Below are 23,681 nucleotides of genomic sequence, written 5' to 3'. Positions count from 1 at the left end.
ACATTTATAAATAGGACATAAGAGAGAATAGGGCACAGCTGGGCCATGTGGCTTTGCTAAAAATAGTGAAAACAGGGAAAGGAAACGGAAGTCTCCTTAATGTTTAAGAAAGACCAAAAAAAGGTGAATGCATACAGACATGCACATGTATCTCCTCACATGATTATTCCTGTTTTATTCATTTATGCAGAGAAGTCAGCTCAAGTGTAGTCACGGGAAAGTAGTCACTCATCCTCTCTCTGCAAGCAATCCACTTGTTTCCTTTCTAAATGAAGGTCAGGATGCCAAGCTGGAGCATTTATGCTAAATTAATATTGATGGCCAATGTATATTTTACAGTTTTAAGCACCTTAAAAAAAACACAGTAATAGAATCATAGAGTCATAGAACTGCTTTGGTTGGGAAAGAATGTTACGACTGACTCCCACCATTAACCCAACACTGCCACCACTAAAGCATGTCCCTCAGCACCTTACCTACACGTCTTTTAAACAAAACAGAACAGGCTAGAGCAGAACAGGCTAGAGCAGAACAGGCTAGAGCAGAACAGGCTAGAGCAGAACAGAATAAATCGGGTTGGAAAAGACCTTTGAGATCATCAAGTCCAACCTATCCAACACTATTTAACCAACTAAACCATGGCACCAAGCACCACATCCAGTCTCTTCCTAATCACCTCCAGTGATGGTGACTCCACCACCTCCCTGGACAGCACATTCCAATGGCCAATCACTCTTTCTATGAAGAGCTTCTTCCTAACCTCCAGCCTAAACCTCCCCTGGTGCAGCTTGAGACTGGGTCCTATTGTTCTGGTGCTGGTTGCCTGGGAGAAGAGACCAAGCCCCACCTGGCTACAACCTCCCTTCATGGAGTTGTAGAGAGCAAGAAGGTCTCCCATGAGCCTTCTCTTCTCCAGGTTAAGCAACCCCAGCTCCCTCAGCCTCTCCTCATAGGGCTTGAGCTCCAAATCCCTCACCTGCTTTGTTGCCTTTCTCTAGACACCTCCAGGGATGGTGACTCCAACATTGCCCTGGGCAGCCTGTTCCAGGGCTTGACAACTCTTTAGGTGAAATTTTTTTTTCCTAATATCCAACCTACACCTCCCCTGTTGTTTCCCAAGCCATTCCTCAGAAATGCAGAAGTGTTAGAGCACAGACTGCCTGCTTTATCACAATGGAGTCTTCTGCCAACACTTTAACACAGCTTTGAATTATATAGTTGCATACTTGGTTTTGCAAGATTAGTTTCTGAGGAATGGAAAACAAAGTCTCAACGGAGGAAATGTCAGTCTTGCAGAGCAGCATTGGTGGTGTTGGCCTTGGAAAGAAAGGAAAGAAGCAGCATCCTTAACTAGTAATGAGTAGCACACTGGAGAAACTTAAGGTATGACATTTTTTTTTCCCCACTCTCCTGGAAGGACTCAAGAAAGCAGAATAGGCAAACCAACAGAAAATTCAAATCAGAGTGAATTAAACACATTTGAATATCCAGACCTTCAACTACTGGTTGGGCCTTTTTGTCAACCAGTATCTCAACACATACACACAAATGTTGAAAACCAAGCAAAACTGTAAATGTGTTTCCAAAATGCTAGTCTATATTCTAATCCTCACACTTATGTATGTATTAGAGGGTTAAACTATTTAAAGTACCTGACTAGGAGGTAAAATAGGAAGCATTTAAATTGCAGCAATTCTCCACCAGCAAACCACATGTTGCAGCACAAGAAAGGAAAAGGTGTTTTGGCAAGAGCTCATCCTGAACAAAAAAATTCACACACTTCTAGCAGCAGACTATCTGATGATACATAATTAATCTTTGATTAATGACTTTAATTTAGACACTACAATTATTTCTGCAGAGACTGCAACGAGCAGAAAGAGTCACACAAGGTTTTTTCAGTGTAAATTGCAATAATTCTACTTAAATCAGGCTTGGATGTATTCTCTATTAGCCTTACCTTTATTCAATTCAGACTAACTTTTGGGGGTAGATGGAGTTTGGGTTTATTTTTAACTTTCTTTTATCTTATGCTCCAAGTTAACTTCTGCTTTTATTCTTGCAATTTCTTTTGTTGTGGTCCTCCTGAATTTGGTTTAGTCTTGCAGAATTTAAGAATCTGAAGCTCAAAGCAGGTATTTAAATTGGGTCTCAGAGACTATCTCAACTGTTCTGCATTGTGCAAGGTATGGACAGACTACTAAACAAGTGGTATTAACAACTGCATTTACATTGGGGGGGGGGGGATGAGACACGGGAACAGGTTGCCCAGGGAGTTCATGGATGCCCCCTCCCTGGAGGTGTTCAAGGCCAGGCTCCATGATGCCTTGAGAAACCTGGGCTAGTGGAAGGTGTCCCTGCCCATGGTAGGAAGGTTGGAACTCTATGATCTTTAAGGTTGCTTCCAACCTAAACCATTCTGTGAATCTATGAAATATATTGGTGACAGAGCCCTGGAACAGGCTGCCCAGAGAGGTTGTGGATTCTCCTGCTCTGGAGACACTCAAAACCACCTGGATGAATCCCTCTGTGACCTACTCTAGGTGATACTGCTCTGGCAGGGAGGTTGGGCTAGATGATGTTTCCAGGTCCCTTCCAACCCCTAACTTTATGTGATTCTGTGGAGTCTGGCAGATTAGCTACTGCAGTTTTCAACTGACTTTTGCAAAGCCACCAGACTCTCAGATTTTCTTTATCCCTTGATTTCAATTTACAAATCAGAGTTTGACCAATTAACAAACAAAAAAAATAAGGTTAATGCCAACCATTCTCACTCCAAAATGTTACGGGTTTAGCCATCCTATTTGCCTGCACCTCTCATTTTCTCACTTCTCATGCTCTGCAACTGTTGCTAGCTTATTTTTCTCCTTCACTGTTTTTTAACAGCTCAGTAAGCATAAATTCTGCAGCTTGTTAATCCTGGGAATCATTTCCTTCCAACTCACTGTCTTGCTACAGTGCTGTATCTTTACTTCACTCCTGCTCTGCAGTCTGAATTTCTTCCAGGGCTGCTGCTTTATGAAAATTTTTAGGCTTGTGTATTCTTTTCAGTTGGACAGCTCCTGGAGAGCAGCAGCCATTGTCCTCCAAGCAATTTCTAGCTTATGCACTTGAGGTTATTTTGCTCAGTCCAGTCAACTCAGGAGCTTAGCATAAGCCCAAAAGCTGCAAGTTTTGAAGGAGATTTAGGTGAAAACTTAGTACATAAGAAGAGAGTTCTGCTAAAGATGCAAGAGGCAAATCAAAAGGAATGAACTAAGTGGGAAATGCAGACAAAGACAGCAGCATTAAGAAGATAAAAGTGGAACAAAGTAGGAGACCCCAGAGGAACAGGAAAGGACCAAGATGTCAGTAGAATGATTTTCTGCTTAAATAGCTCAGAAAGGATTCTATAGACTTTGCTTCAGAAAACTTGAACCTCAATGGTTTCAATAATGTTCCTGATTCAAAGGAAACTATATTACCTTGTAATATGGTATTTAGTTTGCAGTTTTCTCTGTCATTGGGCACTATGTGCTACAGAGCACGCGGAAAGAATCAGTTACTAGGCACTGACAGTGGTATTTTTCTAAGACCCAAGATAGCTGTTGCTTACCTGGGTTGGCACCATCGAAACCAGCACAACTCTTCCATGCTTTAATATTCAACAGGCAGAATGTTGTAGTGCAGGTGGAAGAGGAAAATATCTTACATTTTAGTGGTTAAAAGTTTCTAACAGCTATTATAAAAGGCATGGGGTTTTTTAAACTTTCCATCTTCTGTATCAGATGCAATTAAGGAGGCACACTGGGGGCACTGCAAGTTTCCTCATATGACTCTTTTATAGGACTCCTTTTGGGACTTTTCCACACTTGTTTTAATTATTTCTTCATAATAAATATTCCATTATATAAAACTTCACCACAAAAGTTAGGAAGTACCTTAATGCAGTGGGAAACATTACACACTGTTATGCTATCTATCTAGCTGTATATATATATATATATATATATATAGGTGTTCAAGAGGAGATTGGACATGGCACTTGGTGCTATAGTCTAGTCATGAGGTCTGTGGTGACAGGTTGGAGTCGATGATCCTCGAGGTCTCTTCCAACCTTAGTGATACTGTGATAGAAAAGCTTGGACCAAAAAAATCATATTAAAGTATAATTGGACAATAAATGCTTGGGGTACAATTTATGGCGGAGTCACCATCACTGGAGGTGTTTAGGAAGAGACTGGATGGGGTGCTTGGTGCCATGGTTTAGTTGATTAGATGGTGTCGGGTGATAGGTTGGACTCAATCTCAAAGGTCTCTTCCAACCTGGTTAATTCTGTTCTATTCTAAACCTCAAAGTCTGTGAGGGACAGCTAAGAACATCCCACGGTCTGACATGATAGAAAATATGGTGTGCCTAACTGTGAGAAGTCAGAAAGAGAAGACAGCTCCTACAACAGTTTCAAGAATGATCCTTAAGGATTTGGTTAACAGGATTGAAAAAGCAGCCAAGAAATGTACAGCCAGTTGAGGTTTTTCTGTTCAATTTTTACAACCACCTCAGGTCAGAAGCATTACAACCTTTAAAATTAAAATTTCCAGAAAGCATTAATTAACATGACAAACGAGTAAATGAACAGCACAAGAGCTGCAGCTTAGGGAAAGCTGACAGTCTCAGGAGTGGTCTTTGATGGAAAAGATACCAATGATGATAAAAACAACCGAAAAAATGCTTTCCTGGAGACAAGGCAGCACACAACACTATGCTGAAGAAACAGACCAACAGCTCTCCATTTCTTTAAATTAATCCTTAAGCTTATGGATGTAATTTCAAGCTTTCTGGACAGAATCTCAGCCAACAGACTTCCATTAATAGCTGAACCTCTTTTAGACACTGAAGCCGCAGCACCACAGATACGGCTGAGATTCAAAATTTAGAACACTGTCTACAACCATAATTAACTGCAGAAGTTGGATGATGTCCAGAGCTGCAGTGCTTAGCTTAAAAGTCTGCCTGTAACAGAAGGATCTATATTAAATCCAAGTTAACCCAGAATACCATGTTAATGCAGAGCGTTCTGCACTCATTTTAACACAGAGAATACTGCAGTGGGGTTTTGTGGGTATCCTTTCTCTTTTTCTCATGAAGTGGCTCAGCTATATAAAAAAATTATAATTAACAGTGAAAGTGAGGAAAGAAACCTGTTTCTCCCACGTCCAGAAATATTTCTTCAGGCATTTCCATAGAAAACAGATCTAATTAGGCAGGGTACAGGCCTTCACTTTATCTTACCAGACATACATTGCACACAGACTTGTAAGACTTTGACTTAGAGTCATAGAATAATTCAGGTTGGAAAAGATCTCCAAGATTAGAAAGTCCAACCATTAACCTAACACTGTCAAGTCCACCATGAAATCATCACATCACAGAGCTCCACCTCTACATGTCCTTTAAATACCTCCAGGCATGGTGACTCTGTCACTTCCACGGGCAGCCTGTTCCAAGGCTTGACAACCCCTTCAGTGAAGCATTATTTTTTCAACAATGCCTAACTTAAACCTCCCCTGGCACAGCTTGAGGTCATTTGCTTCTGTTCTATCACTTGCTGCTTAGTAGAAGAGACCAACAACCACTGCACTAAAGCCTCCTTTCAGGTACCTGTGGAGAGTGAGATGGTCTCCCCTCAGCCTCCCTTTCCTCCAGGCTGAACAACTCCAATTTCCTCAGCCATGGGTCATCAGACTTGTTCTCCAGTCCCTTCACCAGCTTCATTGCTCTTCTTATCTTTGAAGATTTCAGCTTTATGGTGCACAGTAAATCCATTCAAGCTCTTTTGTGTTGCTTTTTTTCTACCTGCAGACAGCAACCTATGGCTACAGGACTTGTTAGATTTCTCTCTAGAATTACTTCTTAAGGCTAAGGTCTATTACAGTGCTATGTAGATAGATAAATAGGTAGATAGGCACACAGATAGATTAGATAGATAGACAGGAAAGATGATAGATAGATAGACAGACAGATAGAGTACACTTCCTTCTTACATCCATTCTTCTACTGCCCAAAGCGTTTGGATGAAAAGATGTGATCTAGTCAGGTGGTGAGAGGAAAAGATGGAACAAAAGATCAGCAAATAGACACAATAGGTCTGTAACCAATTCAGGATGTGCCTCAACAGGCTTCAAATCAGCCAGTGCTTTCATGACCCTATGCTACCTAGCAAAAAGCTGAAAAATCAGTGGGAAAAGTCTCTACCAATAAAAAAGGGCTTTCACCTCTTCCACTTACACTACTACCTTCAGCCAGTGAAGCACAGGCTGTGCTGTGAAATAGCTGAAGTGTTTCAATAAAAATACTTAAACCAAAATAGGAATAGAACCATTTGATTGCATTTGTAATTTTTGAGCTTATTCAGAGAAGGAGGGGGGGGGAAAAAACACACCCCAAAGACAAAAGCAACAGCACAAAAGCCCAAACATGCTAAAAATAATGCACATTACATACACATTAAATAAATCAATAAATAAACCAACAACAAAGCCACAAACAAACCAACTCAAACACACACAAAGCACATAAATTACAACTGTGGTTAAGTACACCAGCGTGGACCCCCATGACACATTACTTCAAGCTCATGGAACACCTGTATTAACAGGTATTCCATTGTATGCTTTCACATACCATTTTCCTCCCCACAGAATTTCTGCTTCACCACTTGCACTGCCCAGGCTGTGCCCTCAGGATGACTTTCTCAGTCAGCATCAGAAGGCAGCACCGGGCAGGGCTGTAGTTAATCCAGAGCATAGAATTGTAGAATCAATAAGGTTGGAAAAGGCCTCAAAGATCATCAAGTCCAACCCATCACCCAAGACCTCATGACTACTAGACCATGGCACCAAGTGCCACATCCAGTCCCCTCTTGCACACCTCCAGGGACGGTGACTCCACCACCTCCCTGGGCAGCACATTCCAATGGATCCTTCTCCTGCCGTGACCACATAGTCCCTGCCTGGTGATGGACAAGAAACACAAACCAGAGGTGTCACCTGCAGCTTTGATATGTTACTAGTGTTATCATAATAGTCTCATTAAATGATTCAACCCCTGGGATTCTGCAAGTGCTTTGTTTACTCAATTAGTCCTGGAGGCCTGTTTTGCACAAATGATGTATGCAAAATACTCTGAATTGATTTGACCACTTTGGCCTTAACTGTTTTCTGTGCAACTTCGACATGCATGCAAAGGGGAAAATACACAACAAGCATCTTAGAAAAGGAAACCTGTTAATACAGTAAAGCATCCTGAAACTATTATAGGAGTGCATGAAAACAGCTACTGACAGTATTTTTGCTGCTCAAAACAAGCAAGGCACACTGACAGGAAGTGAAAAAGGTATGCTGAATTGCTGTACATTTTGGCAGTACTCTCTACCTTGTGCATCCAATGAAGCACTTTTGGTTTTTAATAGATCATCACACAAATTATAAACTTTATCCACCCAAATATGGATTAGAAATTGCATTATAGAACCACAGAGTTGTTAGGCCTGGAAGGGACCTCAAGGATCATACAGTTCCAAACCCCCTACCATGGGCAGGGACACCTCACACTACAGCAGGTTGCTCAGAGCCATATCCAGCTTGGCCCTAATAACATCCAGGCATGAGGCTTCCACCACCTCCCTGGGCAACCCGTTCCAGTGTCTCACCACCCTCATGGAGAAGAATTTCTTCCTAACATCCAATCTGAATCTACCCATTTCTAGTTTTTTATCCATTCCTCCTAATCCTATCATTACCTGACACCCAAAAAAGTCCCTCCCCAGCTTTCTTGTAGGCTCCCTTAAGATATTGGAAGGCCACAATAAAATCTCCTCAGAGCCTTCTCTTCTCCAGACTGAACAGCCCCAACTCCCTCAGTCTCTCCTCATAGGAGAGGTGCTCCAGAGCACAGAGAACCTTTCTGCTGCCATTTCTTAACTTTCCAGGCCCTACCTTTCTTAGATTAATATTTTAAACTCTATTTCACATTACCTAGGTATGCAATTAGGCAGCCAAAGCATGGCATGCATTTTAAATCTTAGCAATATCCATAACTCAGAGAAAGAAATCAGCTGTTCAAGAGAATCCTCCTAAACAAAAGAAACTCACTAGAAGAAATATTACAGAAGGATGCTGGTATTGAGAACTGAGATGTTTAGGGTCACACACCACTATCCTAAAAGTCAGGAAAGAACAGCTTCAACATGCAAGCTAAGTGCCCAAGTATTTACTGCAACAGGTAAAAAAGCATCTGTAGAGAAATGTGTGGGTATATCAGAGACCAGGATTTTTTTGCTCCTTTGGAGACCATTTCTGTGCACTAGATGCATCCACTTGGTGGTACCACCACTTAATTGTTTCCTTTATTGTGCACATGCAAAATTAAGGCTCAGGGGAGACATTATTGCTCTCTACAACTACCTGAAGGGAGGTTATAACCTGGTGGGGGTTGGTCTCTTCTCCCAGGCAACCAGCACCAGAACAAGAGGACACAGTCTCAAGCTGTGCCAGGGGAAGTTTAGGCTGGAGGTGAGGAGAAAGTTCTTCACTGAGAGAGTTGTTACCTGTTGGAATGTGCTGCCCAGGGAGGTGATGGAGTCACCATCCCTGGAGGTGTTCAAAAAGGGATTTGACATGGCACTTGAAGCCATGGTTTAGTAGTCATGAGGTCTTGGGTGACAGGTTGGACTTGATGATCTTTGAGGTATTTTCCAACCTTATTAATAGATTCAATGATTATTGATTTGTTTTACTGCCCATTAGTGCATCCCTGATACTTTTTTGTAACTGAAATAATTCAAAGGACAGTGTGTCGACCAGCAAAGTGTTTCACGCAGAGCCCAGACTTGTGCTGTGCATCAGTATGCAGAGTTTTCTGTGACTTCAGGAGTGCTTGATTATGATTCTCAACATATTCAATCAGAAGGGGTCCTGAAGAGATTTTCATTTCAATTATGCATGCCTCATTATCATACTTTTAGTGAAGTGGAAAGTACATTACAAGGTGAGAGCCAAAAAATGATGAGATGAAAAGCATAAAGCATAAGTATTTAAGAAGGATTTCTAAATTTATCTGAAATAACATTAATTCATAATAATATTAATCATCCTTTCTATAGCACTGTATTTTTATATGGCACATTACAATCAGCACTGCAGAGCACCTTCCCCAAGATCAGGTATGGCATAAATCTGCAAGGCACACAGTCATCACTGGGGAGATGAACAAATCAGGAAGTATTCTGTGATACAGCGGGATTTAAGGAGAGATGTTTTTCTGAGGTTGAAAATAGGTGCTCAGGAAACAGGAAAGCCCTTAGCTGAAAGGAAAAGGGGCCCTGTTATGAAAGGCAAAATTGACAAGATGAAACTTTAGGCTAACAGAGGGATGAAAAACGTGAGCGAAGCAACACATAATTAGGAGAGATTTGGAGCGTGACACTGAGGTCAAAAGATCAGAAAGTGCAGCACAGTTTGGAAGGGAAAGAGAAGAAACTTAACTCTGAAGGTGAAAGAAAACACAAAAAGACTAGACTAGGATAAACAAGGTTGGAAGAGACTTTTGAGATCGAGTCCAACCTACCATCCAACACTATCTAATCAACTAAACCATGGCACCAAGCACCCACTGGATGAAAGCACCACAATGGACAAAACCCACTACCTGTGCCTCTCTATAAGGCATTACCTCAGTTCTCAAATGTAGAATCTAGATCAAGAGCCATAGAAAAAAAAATAAGTGAAGAATTCTAAAACATCAGCAAAATTTGTACTTATTTAGGTGGGGGTGGCATCAATTTCCAGTGGCAAGCAAGTTCCATGTAGAATTGTGCAAATACACTTTTTGCCCAGGTAGAATAACTTCATTAGAATTAGAATAAACCAAACCAGGTTGGAAGAGACCTTCAGAATCATCGTGTCCAACCCATCAACCAAGCCAACCCACCCAAACAGCTAACCCATGGCACCAAGCACCCCATCAAGTCTCCTCCTGAACAACTTCAATGACGGCGACTCCACCACCTCCCTGGGCAGCCCATTCCAATGGGCAATCACTCTCTCTGTATAGAACTTCTTCCTAACATCCAACTTGAACCTCCCCTGGCACAGCCTGAGACTGTGTCCTCTTGTTCTGGTACTGGCTGCCTGGGAGAAGAGACCATCATCAGCCTGTCTCCAACCCCCCTTCAGGTAGTTGTAGAGAGTGATAAGGTCACCCCTGAGTCTCCTCTTCTCCAGGCTGAGCAACCCCAGCTCCCTCAGTCTTTCCTCACAGGGCTGTGTTCCAAGCCCCTCACCAACTTTGTTGCTCTTCTCTGGACTCGTTCCAGCAAGTCAACCTCCTTCCTAAACTGAGGGGCCCAGAACTGGACACAGTACTCGAGGTGTGGCCTAACCAGTGCAGTGTACAGGGGCACAATGACCTCCCTGCTCCTGCTGGCCACACTGTTACTGATGCAGGCCAGGATACCATTGGCCCTCTTGGCTGCCTGGGCACACTGCAGGCTCATGTTCAGCCTACTATCAACCAGCACCCCCAGGTCCCTCTCTGCCTGGCTGCTCTCCAGCCACTCTGACCCCAGCCTGTAGCACTGCATGGGGTTCTTGTGGCCAATGTGCAGAACCCGGCACTTGGATGTGTTAAATCTCATGCCGTTGGATTCTGCCCATCTGTCCAGCCTGTCGAGGTCCCTCTGCAGATGTAGTACTATGTAGTAAACATAACACACTTAAATAGCAGATAAATCATTTCTACAGAAAAATATTCTTTGTACACTGACACTTTTTTTTGGGGGGGTAAAACAAAAGCAAACCAAAAAACCCACCACAACTAAACAAACCTTCCACAGCAGCCAAAAGAGATTTCTCTATAAAGAAGTGAAATGTTGGTGTACTTCCTTAATTACCAGTGACAATTTAGCAAGAAGAAGTAAAGAATCCAATTTGCTTCTGTGTTCATCCATCTTTTTAAAACACTTTGGTTCCAGCAGTGTAACAGTGGATATATTTACTGTATAAAATTATTGAGAGCAGGCCTGAAAAAGTAGGGCAAAATGCTCTCCACATTCCCAGGAAGCTATTACAAGACAATAAAACACAAAGTGAACTTTGTCTCACTCCTTTATCTTAATAAGCAAGTCTGATTGGAGACTAAGCCTCTATTAAAACTACAACAGCATTCGGAGATCTGTGGGGTTTTATCACTCTTTTAACTGCAAGACATGAAACTAATTTCATCTGTGTGACTCCCAGACTTTCTTGAAAATGAGCATCCTCAAAAGAAAAAAAAAAACCAAAACATAACACCAGGAATAAAACCTACACAATTAGAAATAGGATGTAGACCAAGAAAATATTCTGTCCTTACAGTACTTAAGAAAATGCATGTTTCTTATTAAATTCTTCCAAATCTTTCTAGACTGCTGAACAATGTGTACTGCAACATGAGACAAAACAGAGCTCCAATGGTAAATAAACAAATCACAGCATCATAGAATGGTTTGGGGTGGAAAGGACCTCCAAAGGTCATCTAGTCCAATCCCCTCCAGTCAACACAGACATCCTTCACTAGATTGCCCAGAGCCTTGCCATGCCTGGCCTTGAATATCTCCAGGGATGGAGTCTCAACTACCTCCCTGGGCAACCTGTGCCAGTGTTCCACCACCCTCATGGTGCAGAATTTGCTCCTAACATCCAGTCTAAATCTACTCTTCTCTAATTTCAAACCACTACCCCTCGACCTATCCCTACAGGCCTTTGTGAACAGTCCCTCTGCAGCCTTCCTGTAGCTCCCTTCAGGCACTGGAAGGTGGATATTAGATCTCCATGGAGTCTTCTCCAGGCTGAAAAGCCAAGCTCCCTCAGCCTGTCCTTGTAGAAGAGGTGTTCCAGCCCCACCATCATCTTTGTGGCCCTCCTCTGGACCATGGTGAAAGCTACACTGAGGTCCAAACTTTTTCATTTTTAATAAACCAATGAAACCTGGACAGATTTTCTGATATGGTAACATGTGAGGTTTAATAAATCACTTGAATTTTATACCAGTTGAATCCTTTTAGTAGAAATCCAGAATCCATCTCTCTGGCTAAGCTTCTGGGCTAATAAGCTCCTCTTCATGTCTATTCTGTTATTAGTCATCACACAAAATCCAATTTTACTTATCATAAGCACCCTGCTTCCCTCTCTGGACCTTTGAGATTAACTAAACATTTGCTGTTTGTGTACAAAAAGCAAACTAGCAAAGGGAAGGACTGCATACACCTCATATCTGTCACACAGCAAAAAGGATTTCTGATTTTCATCTTCAGAGCTTTTTTTTCCTCCTGTCTACAGTTTGGACTGGTTTCTCTCTCAGTTCTAAGAGAACACATACCTGTTCCCCAGGAAGAATGAAAAAGCAGGGGCATGAAGCACAAATCAAGGCAGAACACAAAGGAATCTCTACCATGTGCTGCTCATGACCTCCTCACCAGAGCCCTGTCCATGATGTGAACTCCATGATCTTAATCACATAAAGAAGGGAAAAGTGGGATAATTTCAAAGACCCCAGGGAAACCTAATGCTAACACACAATCTGCTTTCATCTACAGTAGTTTTAGATGCAATCTGCAGTACCATTAAGCAAATAATTAACAAACTGTTTGACCTGTAATTTTTTTCAAAGACAGAAGCTTCAGAAAAACAAGTCTGATCTCCTCCTTAGCATGAGTAGTTTCAGAGAGACGTGTCCAAAAGGATATGACCTAGTCTCAAGGTTCTTGGGATCTAAAGATGCTGGACATAACAACAGAAAAATCCTAAAGTTACATAACAAGTATAAATGTGAAATGCTGTTCCTCTTCTAGTCCAGAAGCTTAAAACTTGCCTTAAGTTGAGGAGGATGGGAAGAAGACACAGGAAACAAAGGCCATTTTCAATGGAGTAATTTGCTATCAGGTGGGACTGTTTAAGACCAGGCTGGATGAGGCTCTGGCCAGCCTGCTCTAGTGTGAGGTGTCCCTGCCCATGGCAGGGGGGTTGGAACTAGATGATCCTTGTAGTCCCTTCCAACCCTGACTGATACTATGATACTAAGATTTTTACATACATGTATGAACTTGTTGCTTTTTAGTGCATTGACCACTTGTGCAAGAAAAGAGCAAGGAGAAGAAAAACAGGTATGTGGTTTTCTGACCTTGAACGACTTCTACCTTCCATTTCCTTATTCTGTTTCTTAATGACTAGATGCTGAGAGTTCTGGCACACCCAAATGTGGAAGGAAGGAAATCCCAGGGGGAAAAAAAAAAATGTCTATTTCAGTTTTTGTTGAGCTTTAGAGGTGCCTCAATGACCAAAGCAGTTAAGTAGTCAAGGAAACAATGTTGGGAGATCAGAGAAAGTCTTTGTCAATGTAACAGAAGAAATACAGAAGAGGAAATAGACACTTAGGAAATCGACATGAGTGCTTGCAGTATATAAACTAAGATCGTATTCAGGGATTAACTTGCTTCTGTCTTCATTAATACAACTACTGTTAGGAACAGTGGCTGTCAATGGCTCCATGTCCCAGCGGAGGCCAGTGACAAGCGGAGTCCCTCAGGGATCAGTCCTGGGACCTGTCTTGTTCAACATCTTTGTGGGTGACATGGACAGTGGCATTGAGTGCACCCTCAGCAAGTTTGCTGATGACACCAAGCTGTGTGGTGCAGCAGACACGCTGGAGGGAAGGGAGGCCATCCAGAGGGACCTTGACAGGCTGCAGAGGTGGGCACAAGCCAACCTCATGAAGTTCAATAAGAGCAAGTGCAGGGTCCTGCATCTGGGTCGAGGCAATCCCAGGCACAAATCCAGGCTGGGCAGTGACTGGCTGGAAAGTAGCCCTGAGGAGAGAGACTTGGGGGTGCTGGTGGACAAAGAGCTCACCATGAGCTCTCAATGTGCACTTGCAGCCCGCAAAGCCAATCAGATCCTGGGCTGCAGCAGGAGAAGTGTGGCCAGCAGGTCGAGGGAGGTGATCCTCCCCCTCTACTCAGCCCTGGTGAGACCCCACCTGGAGTACTGTGTCCAGTTCTGGAGCCCCTATTACAAGAGGGATGTGGAGGTGCTGGAGCGTGTCCAGAGAAGGGCCACAAGGATGATCAGAGGGCTGGAGCACCTCTCCTATGAGGACAGACTGAAGGAGTTGGGGCTGTTCAGTCTGCAGAAGAGAAGGCTCCCAGGTGACCTAATTGTGGCCTTCCAGTACCTGAAGGGGGCTTACAGGAAGGCTGGGGAGGGACTGCTCAGGATCTCAGGTAGTGATAGGACTAGGGGGAATGGAATGAAGCTGGAGGTGGGGAGATTCAGGCTAGATGTGAGGAGGAGGTTCTTCACCATGAGAGTGGTGAGACCCTGGAATGGGTTGTCCAGGGAGGTGGTCGAGGCCCTGTCCCTGGAGGTGTTTAAGCCCAGGCTGGATGAGGCTCTGGCCAGCCTGATATAGTGTGGGGTGTCCCTGCCCATGGCAGGGGGGTTGGAACTAGATGATCCTTGTGGTCCCTTCCAACCCTGAATGAAACTCTAATGATACAAATACCTTAGATTAATAGGGAGTCCAGTAAAAAGAAAAGAAATTAATCTGCTAATGAAATACATTATGAAATTGATTGTCCTTTCCTTTCTTCTCTGTTAAGGTGCCACGAATTGTAGTGAAACATGGCTGATAAAACTGAACATCACCCTCAGAAAATTTTGGACAATGATATCTTGCACCTCTGCACTCACAGAATCAGAGAGTCACCAAGGTTGGAAGAGACCTCAAAGATCATCAAGTCCAACCCGTCACCACAGACCTCACGACCAAACCACGGCACCAAGTTGCATTTAACTTCACAACAGAACAAGCTCCTGAGGCTCATTTTCACTTATTAGTAACACTTCGTATTCCCCCAGTTGGATTTATAGTTTCCTGCTGTAAATTATATTGGCTTCATAAACCAGACATGACTTTCCATAATACCTTTATTAGTCCTTCCATCCTAGGCTTGAACTCTGGGTCTGATTTGACTAAGTTCTTCCAGAAGGAGAGCGCTTCACTCAGAGTGATGAAACAGTCCAAAGCTTCTTGATCTACCCAAGAAATACCATTTTAAATGATTCTACAATAAGCACACAATCTGTGGCTACACCATTCAACCAATCCTTGTGGCTAAAGCCTTTATACAAAATCTAAATGTACCATTTTTACCTTATCCAAACCTAGTGACACCAGTCCCATGTACCATCCAAAGCCTAATTCAGAGCACCAGGATTAGAGAGTGACCCAGCTTCCTGGGAAGTGCTTTGCTGTTTACAGTTATCAAGTTTTGCTTCACTAAGATGTCATACATTAGGTAGGTGCTCTCCACCTGTGTGCAATATGCCCAGGGAGGTGGTGGAGTCACCATCACTGGAGGTGTTTGGGAAGAAACTGGATGGGGTGCTTGGTGCCATGGTTTAGCTGATTAGGTAGTGTTGGATGGTAGGTTGGACTCAATGATCTCAAAGGTCTTTTCCAACCTGGTTAATCCTATTCTATCAACTCAAGACTCTCCTAGGAATAAAATGCAATTTTTGCCACAGTGAAGAAACTCCATGTAAAAAAAGAGTCTCCTTATGTTTACTAACTTGTATGAAAATATTCCAGCATCTATTTGGTCAACTGTGATCCCAAAAGAGCTGCATTTTCCCAGTATCCTGTGCCTAGGGACACATGAACACAAGGCAATTCCAGCATGTCCATTCACCTCATTGAGCAGGAGTCTACTACCAACCCAAGAGAAACAAAATTTTACTTCCTACATTTCAGAAGAGACAGATAGGCATTTTCCCTGAATTTTAACTGCTAAGACTAATTTAAATCTATTTTAAAGATAAATTAGCACAAAGCTATCTATAGGATATGTGGGATATCAGAAAAATACCTAGGGAATAGATGTACAAATCAAGAAAGACACCATAGCAACAGGCATAATTTTCAAGGTTTCAGCTGATGCTTAAATGATGCACTGACTTTCCACACGGATCCAGGCAGCCATTGAGATGAATTTAAACTAGACACAAGACCTGTGCAGCCCAATTTAATTTTATGAAGCAATTTTTCAAACAACTATACACCAGTTACAATGCACAAGATGAGATTTGGGCGCTGTACCCTTTATTGCAGCAACTACATGGTAATTTGTCTGTCAGCTCTCTTGCTAGTTGAAGTGTGTCTATTAATTTATTTGTGCTTGGATCAATTCCAATTCTCTAATTTTCTGGGCAGCTCTCACAGACTCCATAATTCATGAAAAGAACCTCCCACAACACACATTTTCTTATGTCTTCCTGTGTGTTGCCTTTTCCTTCAAGAGAACTCGGGTTCTAGTGCCCAAGGTTAGCATGCTTCCCAACAGGGACTAAGGAATTCTTTTGGATCTATAGAGACTAAACCCACCTGGTTTACTCTTGTGAGCAAGAACTGCTAAGACACTCATTAAGGGAAAGAGAAAAAGAAATATTTTGCATTATTTTAAAGGTTTCTTTCACCCTATGGTTTAAATTATTTTACAAGGCCAGCCTGGATGCCTTTGCTGCAATTAAAGCAGCCGATAATAAAACCAGGTTAATACACATATATAGTAAACACAGGGTAAAGATACATTAACAGTGATGAGAACTCTGTACATGACTAATAAATTGAGCATAGAACACTATTTTCTGTGGTATTTCAGATTTCATTACCAAGATGGGATGACCATAACTGACTTACTATGCAAAGTGTCTACTATGGATGTTCAGCCAAGTTATTCTAGTTGTCACATTCTTCCTTTGGACTTTTTGAATGGCACAATTGATTTTAAAGGATACTTTGCTGTTGGGAATGATGACTGATCACCATGAACATTCTACTACTGGTCTTCCTAATTACCTTGTCTGACATAAACAGAGTGGCTTCACATTATCTCTGTCACCACTACCTGGTATCTCTTATGACCATGCAATGAACAATTAATGCTATCTTTTGCTAAGAGCCCAGAGTCACAGATGTATTAGCAAAGGGAAGGAAACAGCAGATATGTTTTGAAGATAAACTCAATAAAAGGTCACTAAAATTATGTTTTGTTATGAATTCTGATTGCAAGGGTTATAACAAGCAAAACCTAGTGAGCACACAACCTTAGAGAATAAAAGGAATGCTGCCTTCTGCTCCCTTTAATGCCAGTGGAGAGACAGGAACTTCTGCAGCAGTCAAGCCCATTCAAACCTTCACTGCCCCCAAGGATGCTCTCTCTCCATCCACAGCAGGGAAGACAAGAACAATTGGCTGCACATCAGACATACCTCTCTAGCTTTAGAGAGGATTAATCCAGGCCTCAGTGTTTTGCTATTCTCTTTCATTCACTCTGCATTAGAATTCTTGTTCTAATTGTACCACAGCTAATGAGTTTAACACAGTGGATGGAACTGCCTGAGAACGAGCTCTGTAATTTCCTACACAGTGCTTAAAGGCAAAAGAAAATGGATGTTGAATTGTTTCCTCTATGAACAGGAACATCCTAGTAAGAAAGAGATGGGGAAAAACATCCCTCCTTATAACAGCAATACATTAAAATGTCTTTAAATGTCACATTGTCAGCAAATATGTCACAGAAGTCTACACCCTCTCTTTATGCATGACTACAAGCACGGTCACCTCAGCACACAGGGCTGCTTCTCTTTGTGGCAGGGACTCAAAGTAATTATCTTGACCATGGCTGTAAAACACAGATAACTAGACTGTTAAAGCTGAAAGGAAAAACATGTAGTTTGGAATTAATTAATACCTGAAGATGAAAATACAACCATATGCATTACTTGATAGGTAGTACAGGTCGGACAGTTCCCGGGAGGCAGAAATACAAAGGGAATATAATCAGTAGTGGTTTTGTTACTGGATTTACAGCAAGGAGAGCAGATTTTCATCATAATCCTATGTTATAGGCAGAAGGACACCAGATGACTTACTGCAGATTAACAAGGCTACTGCAAGATAAATTACTCTTAGAATGTTCAGAGTATCAGGATACCTATGGTCAAGGGAAATGTTCAAAGATATGCTCAGTCAAGACTTAAGGAAGTTGCTTTTTTTCCCACAGAAGTTAAACAAATTCTGTTAAGGAAGTTTTGAGATTCTTTTCAAGGAACAATGGTTATCTACATCAATGAATGATTCTGTTGTATTATGCACACCTTCTATCATCCACATCAAGCAATGGAAATAACTGGTGTATGACTTCTAAAAAGAAGTAATTTCTTTAATCATCAAATATCCAAACATATGAAAGAAATGCATCAAATTCTGTCCTTCACTCATAGCTACAGGGGAAGCTTCTCCAGTGAGAATCTGGAGAAAAGAGAAGACTTAAAAGGCTGAAGTTTCTTTCTCAAATAAGGAAGGATCCTTTTCTAACACAGAAGCTCTCTACTGCAGTATATTGTGTTTGAATAAAACACTCCCAAAATGACAAAAGAGAGAAATGATCACAGTTTGAAGGATTTCCTTTTAGGATATATTCTATCTAGTCATGGAAATCATTATAAATATGTCTTGTCTGCTCCTTCAGAGTAATTCACTGACAGTGATCCTGTCATTCCTACAACCTTCCACTCTTTTCCTTCACTCAGAGGGACAAAATACCCTACTGCCAGCTCAGCTGTTTCACTCTTCACCAGAAGTTTCCCTTCTGAAGCTTTCAGTCATGTCAGTGACAATGCTGTCTCCCCTGCTTAAGAAACAAGTCACGCTTCCTCCCTGGAAGATGAAGTGGTATTTTTATATTTCAGTGATCAAAACATACAAATGTACAATTAGTCTCTAATCAGAAGACAGTCAGCAGAATGACACCAAGAAAACAGCTGCAGTGAATTCATGGTGCAATTTACAGAGCATGATTCAACCACCTAAAAGGTAGACATCTAGCCTCAGCCTCCCTTTTAGCTGAGAGAAGAGCATCAACATCTCCAAGGGTGATTCATTCTACCTGGCTTAGACACTTTCCTTTTTAAGGAAATTAATCTTACTTGAGAACATCTTTTTGGTACAGCTGAGACCAATGTCATGTCAGATGCATTAGAATATGAGCAGCAATGTACTATTGTAAAACAGGCAGCTGAACTGCAAATTCTTCATGCACAAATGAGAGTTAATTGCTGTACAACCATTGCTCTATAAACATGTATTTAAGTCTATGCAGCTATTCATATGTATTATGAAGTTATACATAAGAAAATGTTTCTAAGATTAACTGCATCTGGAGCAGAAGGACAGAAACCTACCCTTTTGCTTCAGTTTGGTTTCTGGGCTATTTCATAGAATCATGGAATGTATGAGGTTGGGAGGGACCCTCCAAGGTCATATTGGTTCTATGAACCTATGTCCAACCTCCCTGCAGTGAGCAGGGACATCTCCAATTAGATCAGGTTGCCCAGAGACCCATCAAGTTTGACTTTGAATGTCTCCAGGGATAGGGCCTCAACCACATCTCTGGGCAAGCTGTACTATTATGGTGTTACCTAGTAAGACACTCTGGAAAAATATACTAAGTCTTAATCTAATGGCATAATATAGTCCTGGCAGTAATTTCTCATAACCCTCAAGTACTTGAAAATCCTGCTTTTATGGGGGGGCAGAGAGGGGATGTCTGTTTCTGTTTTATTCTTGTTGTTTTGCTTTCTTTTAATATTTCTCTCTTTTCTTTTTAATGACAGCAGAATTCTGGAATGGTTTCCTCAATGTTTCAGAAATATTTCACTTTCAGTAATAGCAGTTATGACATGATAGTCCCTATCTTGACAACATAAATTTTGGGCTTTATCATTTTCAAGTGATCCCAAGGGTCCTACAAAGCTGACATGTTCAGTACGCTACTGAAAGCCAGGCCTTGTCGCTGATCTAAATAGCCACGAGTACGGATTACATCCTTTGATACAACCTTATCACTTGTATATTCAAGCCCCTGAGAGAAACTATTGCCATAACATGAACCTAAGTAACAAAAAAGACGAAGGTACTGATATAAGGTGAAAAGGAGAAAAATCTGCACAGAAGTTGTGAATGATTTCCTGCTGCACACAACCTGAAACACGGCTGCACACAACCTGAAACACGGCTGCACACAACCTGAGGCTGATCAGAAATATGGGAACAGAGACTCTTCTCTCTTCAGTTCTTAATAAGCAAATGAATGACAATATAATTTCATGCTCCTCAATAATTCAGATGCTCAGAGCATTCATTCCTCTCCAGTTGTTTTCCACATTCCACGCGGTTTGTTTTACAGAGAAGAACAAAAAGCAAACAGAACAAAAAGAATAAAGTATGAAGACAAATGAGGACAGCATACAAAGGTGCAAAGCAAAACCAAATAAAAAAAAACCAACCCAAACAATAGCTTATTGCAAAAAGAAGCATTTGTAGAACACACTTGCACAGAATTAAGAGGTTCTGTAAGATTCTCCCAACCTTACAGTAACGATGTGAGAGGTTTAAGAAAACAATTTAATAGAATTTTAATGATGTCCACCCCAAGGTGCTGGCCTAGGCTGCAATTTACATAATTTGGATATTTTTTATAGCATTTATCCTGCAACTTGAGTTGCAATTCATCAGACATTAAAATATTTTCTAGATTGTTAAACTAATTTGTTTAAAAGCTTCAGAGGTTCTAACTCCACTTTTTAATCCCTAATTGCATGTAAAGAAAAGTTACAGACACAACATAGAATAGAATAGAATAGAATAGAATAGAATAGAATAGAATAGAATAGAATAGAATAGAATAGAATAGAATAGAATAGAATAGAATAGAATAGAATAGAATAGAATAGACCAGGTTGGAAGAGACCTTTGAGATCATGAAGTCCAACCTATCATCCAACATTATCTAATCAACTAAACCATGGCACCGAGCACCCCATCCAGTCTCTTCCTAAACACCTCCAGCGATGGTCACTCCCCCACCTCCCTGGGCAGCACATTCCAATGGGCAATCACTCTTTCTATGAAGAACTTCTTCCTAACATCCAGCCTAAGCCTCCCCTGGTGCAGCTTGAGACTGTGTCCTCTTGTTCTGGTGCTGGTTGCCTGGGAGAAGAGACCAGCCCCCACCTGGCTACAACCTCCCTTCAGGTAGTTGTAGAGAGCAATAATGTCTCTTCATTTCTGTCTACAACTAAAAAGATCATGGCATTTAGATCATGACAGGATCTACCACAGAATATGTAACTTCCAACCTATAAAAAAGTGATTCTTAGTGAAAAAAAGATGGAAATATATAGATCTGATACAAAGAAGTGGATGAAAGAGCAAAACTAAAGTTTATGTAGGAGAGTTTCCAGCAGCACAGACTAATCTAACATTTGGTCACATGTTGCTTTCCCTCATTTCTTCAATTAAGCACATTATTTTCACCTCCATCTGTCACACAGCAATTCTTGTCCCAGTTTTTGTTTGTATCATTCTCTCTTTCCCTCACAGCACTGGCATTTTTCTCCACTAAGACCAAGTGGTCTCTTACAAAACCAGCATTTCAAGCAGCGATTTTGGAGATGACATACCCGGCAGGAATCCACTGAGGCATACTTCACATTCTCATTACAATAAATGTCCATGGGCATTCTAAAAGGGAAAAGAATGTTGTGGAAAACCTTAGTGTACAGATTGTTAAAACTGGGCTTTTTTGCCCAGAGAGGAAGACAACATGACAACTGACATCACTGGTGAAAGGAATAACAGCAAGAAACCAAGGGGTATGAGTCAAAGGAGTTACTTGCAGGGATGAATCTTGTATTTCTTACAAGTTACTCAGAAATTAAAACATTCTTGAAAACAAATGAACTCACAGAACCATAGAATTGATTCAGTTGGAAAAGACCTCTAAGATCATCAAGTCTGTGTGAAGTAGGGAAAGCATATTCTCAATAACAGATTTATGTGCATTTCACTGAATCACCAAGGTTGGAAGAGACCTCAAATATCATCAAGTCCAACCTGTCACCCCAGAACTCATGACTAAATCATGGCACCAAGCGCCACATCCAAGCCCCTCATGAATACCTCCAGGGATGGTGACTCTATCACCTCCCCGGGCAGCCCATTCCAGTGCCTAACAACTCTCTCTGTGAAGAACTTTCTCCTCACCTCCAGCCTAAACTTCCCCTGGTGCAGCTTGAGGCTGTGTCCTCTTGTTCTGGTGCTGTTTGAATCCTTGCTTGATCAATTTAACTATTGCTATTGAACTCTACAGACCCAGAAAAAAACTCCAGCTCCTCTCAGTGACTTCACTGCTAAAGCTGGCAACATTTGAGCAACAAACTGTCTCAAACATCATTTAATAAAGTCAGAAGAACCGATCCTGTCATTACTTGACATACTTATCTTATAAAATTTCAACAAGCGGCATAATCAATCTGATGCAGATGTTAGTGCTTCCAAAAACAGGAGGAGGATTGATAGTTCCACAATCAGAAATCTGATTTCACGTGATTCCTGTTTTCAGGAATTTGTTTTACCTTTTGCTGAAAAGACTGTGCTGAGTTACTTAAAACCAGTGGAGTCAATAGGTTCTTAAAAGTCTTTGAACTTAAGCAGTTCAGCTCTTGCTGTAGTATCTGACAAGTAACCTTTGCCCTTCTGAGATCACTATTTGATCATTCTCATTATCCAGACATGATTTTCCTTAAGTCCTAAGGCTTAGGCTCAAAATTCCTACAGGATGTTATTTCATTCTAAACCCAAGATAATTATCTTTGAAATCATCCCAGGCATTAAAAAGCCTCTTTACAATGAATTCCACATTTCAAGCTTCCATATTGTGGACTAAGCATTGATGATGCGAGGGTTTGTGGTATGGTATGGTTTTTTTCTTCCTTCTGAAAGACACATGACCTCAAGCCAAATGAATCTCAAACCAAGATTGAGATAAGTCAATGTGGCATGTGTATTTTCACTCAACTTCAAAAATGTGGATGTCCAGTACAAATTGTAAAATCAAGAGACAACTCTCCAGCAGATGAATCAGACTTCTGCTTCACAGGATGTCCAGAGGGATTACAATTTCAAATCAGCAGAAAGCTTAGCAGAAAAACCTCTGACTGCAGTACAAACAGCAAGTTGCATACACTGACTCTGAGCGCAGCTGATGACTGAAAAAGAGGAGGGCTGTCAAGGACATGATCACAAAGTTCTTAAGGCACAGTGCTTCCCACAATCCCAAGCAACACATAGTGTTGCCATGAGTTAAGCATGAGAACTAGGGTACCAGAATCCAAATGCTCTGTTTCAGATGGCAAGACGAACCACATACTACTAGTAGAAGCTGGGCAGGCAACATCATAAGATAATAAACAGCAACAACGTGATGAAAATAATGGGAGACTCTTTTCTAAGAGTCTGGTCTCTTCTTCTAAGGTTTTCACGCTCAACTTCAAGAACATGCTTGTGTCCTGAAGCTCAACAGAACTCCTCAAATGACAGGTTGGACTTGATGATCTTTGAGGTCTCTTCTAACCTTGGTGATTCTGTGAAATGCTTAACTTCAGGTACACATATGTTGCTAGATCACAGTTTCAGCCTTGCCTTTTCCCACCACATGTAATGCACAGCACAAGATGAAACCTCCCAATAATGGTGAAGCCCT

At 41.5% G+C, this 23,681-nt stretch overlaps 1 protein-coding gene across 4 annotated transcripts in view; it reads right to left on the bottom strand.

Annotated features, from left to right (window-relative positions):
* SNTG1 (syntrophin gamma 1) overlaps positions 1-23,681 on the bottom strand; it is a 273,334-nt gene that overhangs the window by 172,885 nt on the left and 76,768 nt on the right. Inside the window, exon 2 of one of the 4 annotated variants that reach the window (XM_068158802.1) lies at positions 21,601-21,661. The exons of the other annotated variants lie outside the window; for them this stretch is intronic. The gene's annotated coding sequence lies outside the window, so the exon portion shown is untranslated. The remainder of the gene's footprint in view (positions 1-21,600; positions 21,662-23,681) is intronic. 4 annotated transcript variants of the gene reach the window in all.

This window comes from Melanerpes formicivorus, unplaced genomic scaffold (genome assembly GCF_026170545.1).
Source record: "Melanerpes formicivorus ecotype bairdi unplaced genomic scaffold, bMelFor1.0.p_v2 SCAF_42, whole genome shotgun sequence".
Classification (NCBI taxonomy): Eukaryota; Metazoa; Chordata; class Aves; order Piciformes; family Picidae; genus Melanerpes; species Melanerpes formicivorus.
Note: the sequence above shows the minus strand (reverse complement) of the source record. Positions and strands in the feature narration are given on the sequence as shown.